General features: G+C 33.3%; 1 protein-coding gene across 17 annotated transcripts in view; it reads right to left on the bottom strand.

Moving 5' to 3' along the window:
* MEF2A (myocyte enhancer factor 2A) overlaps window positions 1-14153 on the bottom strand; it is a 140483-nt gene that overhangs the window by 74633 nt on the left and 51697 nt on the right. Inside the window, exon 3 of one of the 17 annotated variants that reach the window (XM_076004805.1) lies at window positions 5043-5152. The exons of 15 other annotated variants lie outside the window; for them this stretch is intronic. The gene's annotated coding sequence lies outside the window, so the exon portion shown is untranslated. The remainder of the gene's footprint in view (window positions 1-5042; window positions 5153-14153) is intronic. One more of the 17 variants, XM_076004804.1, reaches the window with a different exon arrangement.

Below are 14153 nucleotides of genomic sequence, written 5' to 3'. Positions count from 1 at the left end.
GCTGAGAGACTGAGAAAATGAACAAAGTTTTCAAGAGATCTGTGAGTGGCACACAAAACTCAGACTCTGGGCCTGCAAAGAGGAATAGCCCTAATAAACACATCAGGCATATGGAGAGAGAGACTCCAAAGAATTACCCTAGGCATAAAGGTACACTAGAAATAGACTAGCCTGCACAGGGAGAGAAGCATAGCCTCAAACCATCTCAATCTCTGATTAGATGAAGACAATCTGAGCCAGCTATTATCCTAGCTGCATACCAGTAGCAAAAGTAACTCCCAGGAGATAACATCATCTGTAAGTTCAAATTATTTTATCATTTTTATATAAAATGTCTAGAAAAAAAAGTTAAAATCTGACTGAAAAGGCAAGAATTAAAAATGGCAATAGAAACAGACTCACATTATTTCCTTATGCTGAGGAAGGAAAAAAAGAAAAAGAAAAGAAACAGACCCACAGTAGATTCAGATAATGGTGTTATCAGAAAAAGACTTTAAAGTTAGTTAATGTGTTCAAGGAATTAAAAACAAAATAAAGAATTTTAGCAGTGTTTTCCTTTTATAGAAAAGGAAAACACTGAATCAAAAAATACAATTCTGAAACTAGAAATTAATTGACAGATGGATATAATATTTTTGACACAGCTGGAAAATGAATCAACAACCCAGAAAATAGGAAAGAAGGAAACACCTAGATTGAAGCACAAAAAGACAAGAGAATGAGAAATACAGAAAAGAGTGTGAAAAATTATGGAACATGGAGAAAGGATCCAAAATACCTATAACTGGAGTCCCAGAAGGGAAAAAGAAAATAGGCCGGGTGCGGTGGCTCACGCCTGTAATCCTAGCACTCTGGGAGGCCGAGGTGGGTGGATTGCTCGAGGTCAGGAGTTCGAAACCAACCTGACCAAGAGCAAGACCCCGTCTCTACTATAAATAGAAAGAAATTAATTGGCCAACTAAAAATATATAGAAAAAATTAGCCGGGCATGGTGGCGCATGCCTGTAGTCCCAGCTACTCGGGAGGCTGAGGCAGCAGGATTGCTTGAGCCCAGGAGACTGAGGTTGCTGTGAGCTAGGCTGACACCATGGCACTCACTCTAGCCTGGGCAACAAAGTGAGACTCTGTCTCAAAAAAAAAAAAAAAGGGGGAGAAGAACTGGCCAATGAGACATCAAGCCACAGATTTAAAAAGCTCTATAAATCCCCAAGCAAAATAAAAACAAAGAAAAACACATGCAGGCACATTAGAAGGGAGGAAGGTTTGAGGAAGGGAGGGAGGGAGAAAGGAGGAAAAGGCCCTCTTCCCCATAAAGAGATCTTAAAAGCAGTCAGAAAATTTTTTTAAAAAAGATTAACCACAAGAAGCAACAACAGTAAGATTTATAGCTAGCTGATTTCATCTAATAAGGAAAGCCAGAAGACAATGAAATGGTATCTTCGAAGTGGTAGAGGAAAAATGCCAAACTAGAATTTTGTATCTGACAAAAAATATCCTTCAGAAATAAAGGCAAAATAGAGGCATTTTAAAACAAACAGAATTTGTCACCAGAAAAACACTGAAAAGATTTCTTGACATAGAAGGAAAAAAGAATCTCAGATACATCTTGGATATGCACAAAAATGAAGTGCAATGAACAAGATTAAGTACATGAGTAATGCTAAAGGAATATTAACTAAATAAAACAGCAATGCTTTATGGGATTTAAAACATTACAATACACAACAATAATAGCACATAATTGGAGAGGGTACCAAATAAGTTAAAGTGCTCTAAAATCCTTTCACTGACTAGGAAATGGAAAAAGTACTCAATTACTTTAGACTTCAATAAGTCAAGGATGCATATGGTAATCACCTGGGTAACCATAGCAAGAACACGAAAAGTACATGTAACTAAAAAACTAAAGAGGATGAAAAAAATGGATTAATAATCTAAAAGAAGCAGGAAAGGATAGCCAAACAGAAAGCAAACAGGGAGATGACAGATTTAATCCAAATGTATCAGTAATTTAAGCTAAACCTCCAAATTAAAAAAAAAATGGATTTTTAAAAACCTAATTATATGATTATAACAGAGGCTATATCTAAAATATGGGGATACAGAAAGAATGAAAGTAAAAGCATGGAGAAAGATACTCCATGTAAAACACAAACCAAAAGTAAGTGTGTGGCTATACTTTATCATAGGAAACTTTTATGTAGGAGACAGATAAACAGACATGGACAGAGACATAGAAGGTCACTTTAAAACAACAAAAGTTCAATTCACCAGGAAGAAAAAACAATTCTATATTTGAGCGTACCTAACAACACTTAAGAGTCAGCAATCTGTTCCTAAAAATTCAATATTCTGTGCAAAAACCCTAACTAGGAGTTTATTTTCCATTATTTTAAATTGGAAAAATTATAATATGTTACACATCAATTCATAATCCCCAGTCATTTCTCTTTTAAACTTTAACATACAAAAAATGCCCGTTTATAGTAGTAAATTATCATGGTTAGAATGTAAAGTGCTTACTACATTACTTCACATGCAATAACTTTCTCATTGGCTTTTTTTTCTTCTCCGCAATTTAACTACTTTCTCAACTTTTTTGTGAATTCTACAAATCTAAGCAAAAGTAGGGGCTAAATATGAAAGGCAATTAGAAACATGTTTAGGACAAACACGCATGGTAAACAATGAAAGGCTCAAAGGCTTCTAATATTGCATGTCTGCTTACTGCCAGTAACATAAGAGCTGCACATGACCTTCGTCAACACTCAATACACACTCCAAATGTCTACATGTGATTCTAATATTCTACAAATTGTATTTAGAATGTAATTTGTGACTTTTCTCATATACCAGTTTGTTAAAATACTGTACCTAGTTTTCCCGATATAAAAATATACTTTTCCTAAATACACTTCAGCTAAAAAACAAGAGAATGCCTGCATATAAAGCCAACAAAAAGAACTAAGTCTACAATTATAGTAAGCTGATTGAATAGAGCTTTCTCATTAACTGATGGAATAAGCAGATCAGAACAAAGAACAAGCAAACTAAAACAAACAAACTACAAAAAACAGAAAAAGATTTGAACATTCTAACTGATGACCTAACTGACATATGGAACATTAGACCTAACAACTGCAGAAAATACTTTCTTCATATTAATAAATAACTGTATACAAAACATTTACCAAAAGTGACTACATGCTGGACCATTAACTAAATCTTAACAAATTTCAAAGGATGGATATTTTCTCTGACCCCAGACAAATTAAGCTAGAAAATTATAATAATAACACAAATTTAACATGGAAACTCATATGTGAAAATCAAGTAATAAACTTCTCAGTAATCTGTAGGTCAAAGAAGAAACCACACTGAAAATTAGAAAATATTTTAAATAGAATGCTATTAAGAATACTTTATATCAAAATGTATGGGACATAGCTAAAGCCATGCTTAAGAGGAAAATTTATAGCTTTAAAACACATACTTCAGGAGGAAGAGGAGGGCCAAAAATCAATTTCTAAACAATCATCTCAAAGAGTTACCAAAAGAAGAAATTAAACCCAAAACAGATGGAATAAACAAATATATGTAAGAGCAAAGATTAATGAAACAGAAAACCAATATACAATAGAGATCAACAAAACAAAGAGTCAGTATTTGGAAGGACTAGCAAAATTGGTAAGTCCCAGGCAAGAACAATAAAGCAAAAAAAATAATTCAAAACATATCTGTCCCCAAAGGTCTTAGATAAGGGAATATAGATTTCTTTCAAATTTGTCCTGCGCACATTATTTGTCACATGAAGATGAATATAAATGACTAACAAAAATCTGCCAGTAAATTAATCTGTTATGTATAATCTCTAACCATCACTTCCTATATTTCTAGTTTACATACTCTATTAAACTTACTTGCAACAATCCTTTGATCCCACTAAGTGCTACAATTTATTTAAGGCTACCACCTTTCTACTGTCCCTGATCTGCTCTATGTCCCTTACTTGCCTCTTTAACCAGTTTAACTTTCATATATCCTCACCTCTCTTGGCCCCTCCCCCCATTTTACAGCAAAACCCAACCCCTGGGGACCTGCTCCCAGTAGCCAAATATGGCTGGAGTAAAAAATAACCATGCTAATCATGCTAATTAATCTGACTTTAAGTTCATGAAGGTCATGAACCTCAAAGCTCAAATATTCCCTTCATACTATAATCTTCCATTTCCCAATTCGAGGTTGATTGTTTTATGCCATATTCTCTCTGCTCACATCTCCAGTACACATCCCTCATCTTCACTCTCAGCTAGATGACTTTGCTACCTATTTTACTAGCAATATAAAAGCAATCAGAGGAGAAACACCTCAAATTCCTGCCATTATAACAATGAACCCATTAGCATCTTTCCCATGTATGTCACTTTTCTTCCTGTTTAGGTCTTGGCTCCAGCAATTCTTCTTCTCTTTTCTAAAATATCAAAGTTTTCTTCTATACTGAATCATTCCCATCAGCTAAATAAATAAATAAAGCAATTATTTTATGTACAAAAAACAAAAGAAGCAAAATATGCCTTGACCCTGAGAAGAACTGAAAATGTACTTAAATAATAAACCTATATTTGCAAAATTTTGGAAGTTTCAATTTTAAAAAGATATTCTCTCAAAATATTCTCCCCAAACTAACCTAGAGATTCAATGCAACCCCAGTCAAAATATCAGCAGATTTTCTTTTATTGTATGTGTAAATTGATAAGCTGATTCTAAAATTCATTTGAAAATACAAAGGTGAAATAATATCTAAGGCAACTTTGAATGATAAAGTTACAAGACACACATACCATCATTTATCAGACTTATTATAAAGTTATAATATTTAAGATGCTGTGATTTGCCCCAAGTGAAAACTCGAAGCTAGCAGAAGGAAAGAAATAATAAATTTTAGAACACACATAAATACAAAACAAAAAACCATAGGGCAAAAAAATAAATCAACAAAACCAAAAAGTGGTTCTTCAAAATGATTAACAAAATTGACAAACCTGGCCAGGTGTGGTGCTTATACCTGTAATCCCAGAACTTCTGGGAGGCTGAGGCAGGAGGATCACGTGAGGCCAAGAGTTTAAGACCAGCCTGGGAATCAAGTGAGACCCTGTCTCGACAAGAAAAAAGAAAGAAACCGGCAAATCGTTTAGACTAAGAAGAAAGAGAGATGACTCAAATTACTAAAATCAGAAATGAAAGTAGGGACATTACTAGCTATTCTGTAGAAATAAATAGGATTGTTTAATAGGGTACTATAAACAACTACACACCAACAAATAGAGACCTAGATAAAATGGACAAATTCCTAGAAACACAAAACATACCAAGACCAAATCACAAAAAAATAGAAAAGTAGAACAGACCCATAACTAGTAAGGAGATTGAGTTCAAAATCTACTGACAAAGAAAAACTTGGACCTGACAGCTTCACTGGTGAATTCCAACAAACATTTAAAGAACTAACACCAATCCTTCTCAAAGTCTTCTAAAAACTTGAAGAGGGAGAAAAACTTTCTATTAATAATTCTATAAGGGCAGCACTTCCCTGATACCAAAGCCAAAGATACTACAAAAAAACAAAAACAAAAAAACTACAGACTAATATTGTCTATGAACACTGACACAAAAATCCTCAACAAAATACTAGCAAACTGAATTCAGCAGAATATTAAAAGATCATATTGATAATCAAGTGGGATTTATTCCTGGAATGCAAGGATTATTCAACATACTAAAAATCAATCAAAGTGATACACTACATTAAGAAAATTAAGGGGAAAAAAAACCCCACATGGTCATCTCAATGCTGATAAAGGATGTGACAAAATATAATACCCTTTTATAATAAAAACACTCAACCAACTAGGAATAGAAGGAAACTACCTCACCATAATAAACACCACATATGAAAATCCCACAGCTAACACCATATTCAATGATAAAAGACTGAAAGTTTTTTCTCTAAGATCAGGGACTAGACAAAGATGACCACTTACTCCACTTCTATTCAACACTGTTAGTGGAAATTCTAGCCAGAGCAATTAGACAAAATAAATAAAAGCAACTAGACAACATAAATAAATAAAAAGCATCCAAATTAGGAAAAAAAAGGAATATCTGTTTGAAGATGATATAACCTGGTATGTAGCAAATCCTAAAGATTCCACAAAAGAAATGTTAGAACTAATAAATAAATTCAGTAAAGTAGCAGCATGCAAAATAAACACACAAAAATCAGGTGCAAATCTATAAACTAAGGATGAACAATATGAAATAAGAAAACAACTCCATTACAATAGCATCAAAAGAATAAACTACAGCTGTTCCTCAATTTATATCAGGATTATGTCCCACTAAACCCACTGTCAATTGAAAATATCCTAAATATAAAATGCATTCAATACACATACCCTACTAAACATCATAGCTTAGTCTATCCTATCTTAAACATGTTCAGAACTTATATTTGCCTATAGCTGGTCAAAATCATCTAACACAAAGCTTATTTTATAATAAAGTATTGAACAGCTCATGTAATTTATTGAATTTACTGAAGTACAGTTTCTATAGCTTTTACAACATTGTAACGTCGAAAAATTATTAAGTTGGGGATTGTCTGTACTTAGGAATTAACAAAGAGGTGAAAGACATGTACAATGAAAACTAAAAACATTGATGAAAACAATTAAAGAAGACAAATAAAGGGAAAGACATCTTGTGTTCACCAACTGCAAGATTTAATGTTAGTAAGATGTCAATACTACCCAAAACAATCTACAAATTCAGTACAATTGCTATCAAAATCCCATGACATTTTTGCAGAACAGAAAACACTACCCTAAAATTCATATGAAATCTCAAGAGACTCTAAATAGGCAAAATAATCTTGAAAAAGAAGAACAAAGTTGAAGGACTCACACTTCCTGATTTCAAAATTTACTACGTTACAATAATCAAAAAACAATGTAGTGCTGGCATAAAGACAGACATTAACGACCAATAGAAAAGAATAAAGAGCTCAGAAATAAACCAACACGTACATGGTCGAATGAATTTTTTTTATAAGGGTGCCAAGACCATTCAATGGGAAAGGATATTCTTTTCAACAAATGGTGATGGGAAAACTGGATATCCACATGGAAAAGAATGAATTTGGATCCTTACCTAACACCATAAACAAAAATTAACTCAAAATAGATCAAAGATCTAAACCCAATTGCTAAAAGTATAAAACTCTTAGAAGAAAACAGAGAAAAGGCTTCAACACACTGGATTTGGAAATGATTTCTTAGTCATGACAACTATAGGATAATCAAAAGAAAAAACAGACAAACTGGACTTCATCAAAATCAAAAACTTCTGTATACAAATGGACACTATCAACAGAGTAAAATTGCAACCCAGAATGAAAGAAAATAGTTGTAAATCACATATCTGATACAGGATTAATATCCACAATATTTTTTTTATAAAGAATTCCTAAAACTTAACAAGAACAAAAACAACCAATTTAAAAATGGGCAAAGGACCTGAACTGACATTTCTCTAAAGATACAGGAATGGTCAATGAGCACACAAAAAGATGTTCAACATCACTAATCATTAGGCAAATGCAAATCTAAATCACAATGAGAACCATTTCTCCTCCATTAGGAGAGAGAGAGAGAGAGAGAGAGAGAGAGAGAGAGAGAGAGAGAGAGAGAGACAGACAGACAGAGACAGACAGAGACAGAGACAGACAGAGACAGACAGAGACAGACAGAGAGAGAGACAGAGAGAAAATAAAAAAAAAAAAGAAAGAAAACAGCAAGCATTAGCATGAGTGTGCGGAAAAACTACAACCCCTGTGCACTGTTCTTGCAAAAGTAAAACAGTGCAGCTGCTGTGGAAAACAGACTGCTGGTTGCTCAAAAAAGTAACAAAGAATCACCATTTGATCCAGTAATTCCAATTTTAGGTATATAAACAAAAGCAGGGACTCGGATATTTGTACATCAACCTTCATAGAAGCATTATTCACAATAGTCAAAACGTGGAAACAACCCAAACATCCATGGGTGACTGAATGGATAAACAAAATGTAGTATTTACATACAATGGAATATTATCCAGCTAGTTTAAATAAAAAGAGAATATCCTGTCATATGCTACACCGCAGATGAACCTTGAAGACATGCTAAGAGAAATAAGCCAGTCACAAAAGGACAAATACTGTTATGAGTCCACTTATACAAAGTACCTAGGGTGGTCAAATTCAGAGACAGAAGGTAGAATGTTAGGTAGTTGCAGGGAGCTGGAGAGAGGGAGGAATGAGGAATTATTGTTTAATGAGCACAGAGTTTTAGTATGGGATAATGAAAAAGGTCTGAAGATGGATAGTGGTAATGGTTGCACAGCAATGTGAATTTGCTTAATGCCACTGAACTATAGACTTTAAAAGGGTTAAAACAGTCAATTCTGTATTAGGTATATTTTAACACAATTTCAAAAATTCAAATGCTCAAAAAATAGTATGTACGCATCTTTTAAATAATTGCAAGAGTCATATTTTATTAATTCAACCTAATCACTAACTTTTTGGATCAAATGAGCACTGATTTTTCCATACAATAAAGCTAAAGGAATTTTACTCAAAATGGCAACATCCAAAACCTACCTTTAGAAAACACAGATAGGCTTTTTTCACATAAAGAAAGTAATAAATATATCTTTTCCTAGAGGGAAAAAAGAATCACTCTAATTAAGTCCCAAGGTCTGTATCTGTGCTCAGGCAACATTAACAAAGGCAAGAATTACTTAAAAGTGAGTTCTCAGATACGTGAAATTTTTCTTTAGCATGTCATTTTTTCTTTTTTAATCAGGAACTAGATTTTTAAAAAGATTCCCAGGATAGGCTTTGCTCTCTTAATTTAAAAGATGTAGAATCCAACACTCAGACTCAGACCAATTCAGTACTAATACTGGTCACAGATGGTCCATTTGTTTGTTTGTTTGTTTGTTTTATTAATTTACTGTTTTAAAAGAACCTGTTGCTTAAGTAAATAAATATTTTAAGGGCATGGACTTTAAACAGAAGGTAAACTTTACTTTTTAAACTTGGCCCATATTAACACCAATCATTGAGTTTCTCAGAACACCCCATTTGATGATTCTGGTTAGTCAATTACACATTACATTTTTTTTAAGAACTACTAAAATAAACTCTGGCATAGAAATGTCTATGTAAAATTAACAACTTAACCCTTTAAAAAAATAAACAGGTATCTATCAAGAGAAAATCTTTAATGATCCATTACTTCTTTAAAGGAGAAGAACTTAAGAATCCAGTTTTGGACACATTAAACTTGAAATGGTCATGGATAAGTAAAAACTTCAAGTAGGAAGGAAGCTAGACATAAGACTCATACTTCAAGGCTAGAAATATGCATTCAAGAATCTTGGGCATATAAACAATATTAATGGAACAAATGTATTAAACATGAAAAGAGAATAAAGTCAACCCCAAGAAACAAAAACGTTTATTATTGTTGTTGCAAATGCAGGGCCCCAAATCATCCTGTAGACAATAAGGTTTTCAAACAATTTAGCCAACATTTAAAAACTAAACATTTCAAAAAGATATCTAACTTTCAGATCCCTTGAAAAATGCATTCTGTAATACTTATGAGAATTTATTGTAAGGAAATAAGACAATGACAAAGGATATATGTTTATGGATGTTCATCCCAACATAATCAAAATAGTGAATATGTGGAGGGGAAATAATATGGACACATACAGGGGTGGCCTGTCCATATAATAAAATACTGTAGCCATTAAAGAGGCTGAACATTATAGAACAAATGTTCACAATATATTGTTGTGTGTAGAAAAAACATAATTCTAGTTTTGCTTTTAAAAATTCTATAGACATTGTGTGCACAGATAAGAGACAAGCAGCATATATTCATGGTACTGAAACTAAGAACTTAGGGGCAGTTTTCAAAATTACTTTCATTTTTTCTAAAATATACATCATTGCTCTCTGATAAGAGAAAAAGTCCTTACAAACAAAAGTTGATAGCTGCTTTTACAATTAAGGAAAAAAATCCTTAACACCAGAAAACATTCAAGAATGAACTTTAAACATTATTGAAATGTTCCTTCTACTTCAGCATCTTGTGCAATTTCCAGTTACTCTTTCTTCACAACTTGATTGAAATTTCAAAGTATTATCTGAGTGAGAAGATCTATGGCAAATTGAGTGAGAAAACCTGGATTCTAACCCCAAACATGTCACTAAACTAAGTGCATAATCTTTGGTATCTGACAATTTCTAAGTAAAAGTAACTTTTTCTAACAGGAAAATTGAAATTATATGCATTGTATGTACCACATGAGGTTAGAATAAAACACTGTACATTTGTAAATATTTGGGAGAAAAGTAGTCCAAAACCACAGTATTACTACTAACAAGTATATTTTCAAGCACGGTACATATTATTAATATTTATGATCCAAAAACAAAGTAAGTATTTGCTGTATGCCTGTTATTTCACATATTTCCTTTCAAACATATTAATCTTTTTGCATACACTATGAAAATAAGAAGAAAAAAATCAAATGAAAAACATCTTATTAATTCCAATAACTGAATGTCGAGTTGATCTCTAAGGTTATACCTCATAAAAAGGCAAACTAAATGTGAAATAGATAAAATTAGTAATAGTATTTTAAAATTTTTTCCTTAAGCACAGTAGATACTCTTTTTTTCATTTTGCTGTAAATAATCTACCAAATGAAAAGGAGAAGAAACAAAGAGTGCTGCTGAGTCAATACTTTTCCAGGACCCATGTTTACAGACCAATATATGGGTGGTTCTAGGTGTGCCCACTACTAATGGGGTGCCATTGCTGCTAAGCCACTTCTAGGAAATTTACAAAAATAATACAAATACATGCTCATACTGATGTCTCCAATTCCCACAAAGTTCTACTCTGCCTTCCTAATTCCATATTTGAATTTCCCTTCTTCCACAGTAAGAAATCTACCTTGCAACAACAGCAATGGATTTATTCATTTTCTTAATCCAGAATTTCTCAATGGTAGCACTACTTACATTTTGGACCAATAATAATTCTTGGTTGGGGGCGGGGGGGGGGGGGTGGTATGAAGGTGGTGGGAGGTCCTGTGTACTATAGGATCTTTAGTAGCATAACCTGATCTCTCTCCACTAGATGCATCTCCCTCTAGTCATGACAATCAAAAATATCTCCAGATGTCGCCCAATGTCCCCTCAGGATGAAAACTGGCCCTGGCTGAGAAGCACTAACTACAATACGCATAAAATAGTTTTAGAAATCACCTCATTCATACCATTACAAAAGTAAAATCTCTAAAAAACTCTATATTTGCTTTCAGGGCCCCCCCCCCCCAGATTAAGGGAATATAGTCAAAGATTTATGATCAAAAGTTACTGGATCAGTTCCTTTCCTCCCCCAACTTACCCTCTTCAGAGTGGTTGTTGCTACTCAATCATAATACAATACAGTTGAAAAATTCACTTCTTTTTACACTGTTTTAGGATTTTCCCCTCACCCTTTTTCTTACTTTTTTTTAAATACATAGAACATTAACATGCTTCTCCAAGTCAAAACTATACAAAAATGTAAAGCCAGAGAATGTTCACTCTGCCTTCCCTCCCTCCTGTAGGTAGCCAACTTCAATGCTTACGGATTTATCCTCTCTGTGTTTCTTTTCTGCAAAAGTATGATGTATATGTGTTTTATTTATTCTCCCTCTTACACAAAAGTAACATACTATATTTACTTCTCTGCAACTTTGCCCTTTTCACTTATTATCAGTTCATAACAATTGTCCTCTCATTTTTTAACTGAATTTCATTTCTGTAAAGTCTACTATTTATTAACATAATATTATGAAAGTAGTCTTAAAACCTAAAGCTTGATATGGCTTTCTTTTTAATAAACCCAATAAAGTCATAAATACTGAAATTTAAAAGGGAAAATAACAGATTCTAGTCTAAATTTCACATTTTATAGACAAAAGAAACTGAAGTTCAGAAGTAACAGTCTCAAAGCCACAAAATTCAGTTCAGTATACACATAAGTAGCAAATATGAAGTCTAATACTATGCTAAATACTAAAGAAACAAAGATAAATTTTTTAAAAATCTTTCTACCTTCAAAAGAGCCATGTGAATAAATGTCAATATAGTGTTACATTCAGTGACAGGAACATAATTTACAAATGTAACACAGGAGGGCACAAGTGTTTTATTTTCTTATTTCAGGTTTAATATGTTTATTGGAATAAAGTACATGTTTATTGGAATAAAGTATGAAAAAATGGGATATAGAATCTCCACAAAACCATAAGGAGCTAGATAGAAAAGGTAGAGGACAGGACATATGCAGGAAAATGAGAAAAAATAATACTGGAGAGATAAGCAGGGGTCAGACTCCAAGAGACATGCGGTTTATTTTAAATGTGATAGGAAGCCACCATTAGTTTTACTCTGGCTTTGCTATCGTGTGACCTTGGAAATGCCATCTGACTTCTCTATGTCCAATTGTAGCATAATAATAACATATATATCATATGGGTATAGTGAAGAATAAATACACTGATGTGTATAAAACTGAGTATCAAGCACATCGAAAGTGCTTTATAAATGTTAGCCAGTATTTCAGCTCTAACATTCCATGATTCTAATATTAATTTATAAAGCACTTCTAAAAATGAAATATATAATATCATTTGAAGATTATAATCTCTAATGAACAGACATTAATGTGTTTTGCAAACTCAAGGGACAGCATGGTAAGTAGAATGGATTTATTGACAGGGATCTTTACTGTCTGAGGGAATTCTAACTATAGAGAGAAACACTCATGCTTTTTAAAGTGTGTTTCATTAAATGTATGTGATTTAAAAACAAACCTTGTTAGATACTTAGACAACAATTGAAATAAAAGATGAAACAGAAAATAAGCTAGAATCTTTAGAAGTAATCCAGAGCAAAGAAGTCTACACTAATTATTGCTTTTGTTCCCCCACAGGCATAAACACAGTCTAGGTCGATCACACATTGCTTAGGGACTATGCTAGTAGTGAAGGGTAATAACTAAACAAAAGAAATTTAGAATGAAACAGTATGTAACAGAGTAGTCACACCTCCTCCCATAGACATGAAAGTGTAATGTTGACAGGAATATGTAACAGAGGGAATAAATTGGAAAAATAAAGGTGAAAATATTTTCTATCCTTTTAAAACATTCCTTACTCCGTTTTGTGAACTAAAACCTACATCCGTGCCTCAGGCCACTGGTTGGGAGGGGCAGAGAAATGTCCTCTATTCTTTGAGCTACAGGAGAAGGCTCAGCTTGAACTCTCTTCCAGGCGGTGAGTTGAGGTCAGGAGATTGTCCTCCCCAGAGATGGGGCAAATCAGAACCATCAAAGGTAGTTGAACAGCAATTGCGTGAAGCTGAATAGCCTGCCTTTAAAAACTCTGTATTTCTGTTTATGTACGGGAATTTTGGATTTTGAGACAGGAGTCTACAATTTCCCCCCTTTGCCAGCAAAGTAATTAACTTCTCTTTCCTTCTCCTCAAACCACTTGTTCTCATTCTTCTGAGACAGCCTTGAGGAAAAGTGCTGAGCTTTCAGTACAAGAACAACATGAAAATGGCAAAGAAAAGATGGAAGAGGTACTCAAGTTAACCAACTCTAAAAGTGCCCTACTATACTTCTCGCTGTATGAGATGATAAAAAATCCTTCCTGTTTTAATTAGCCTCTCTGTCACTTGCAGTAGAAAGCATCCTAACTGATACATACATGCAGATAATTTAAGAGCTCATTATAATCTGTTCCCAATAGAATAAGGAAATTATAGGTCATTCAAAAATGTTTTAGGTAGGTCATTTGCATATCAAATTATAAATATTCTTTCTTTAATCTATCATTTTACTTTATAATTTTTATTCTAGCCATAAAAAAGCCATACTAATAATATATCTAAAGTGCTGATAAAACTAAAATCATCTAAGTCAAAATGCCAGATGATACAGAAGGCTAGAAATAGAAAGCAAAGATGCCTCATAAAT

Source organism: Microcebus murinus, chromosome 7 (genome assembly GCF_040939455.1).
Source record: "Microcebus murinus isolate Inina chromosome 7, M.murinus_Inina_mat1.0, whole genome shotgun sequence".
In the NCBI taxonomy this organism is placed as follows: Eukaryota; Metazoa; Chordata; class Mammalia; order Primates; family Cheirogaleidae; genus Microcebus; species Microcebus murinus.
Note: the sequence above shows the minus strand (reverse complement) of the source record. Positions and strands in the feature narration are given on the sequence as shown.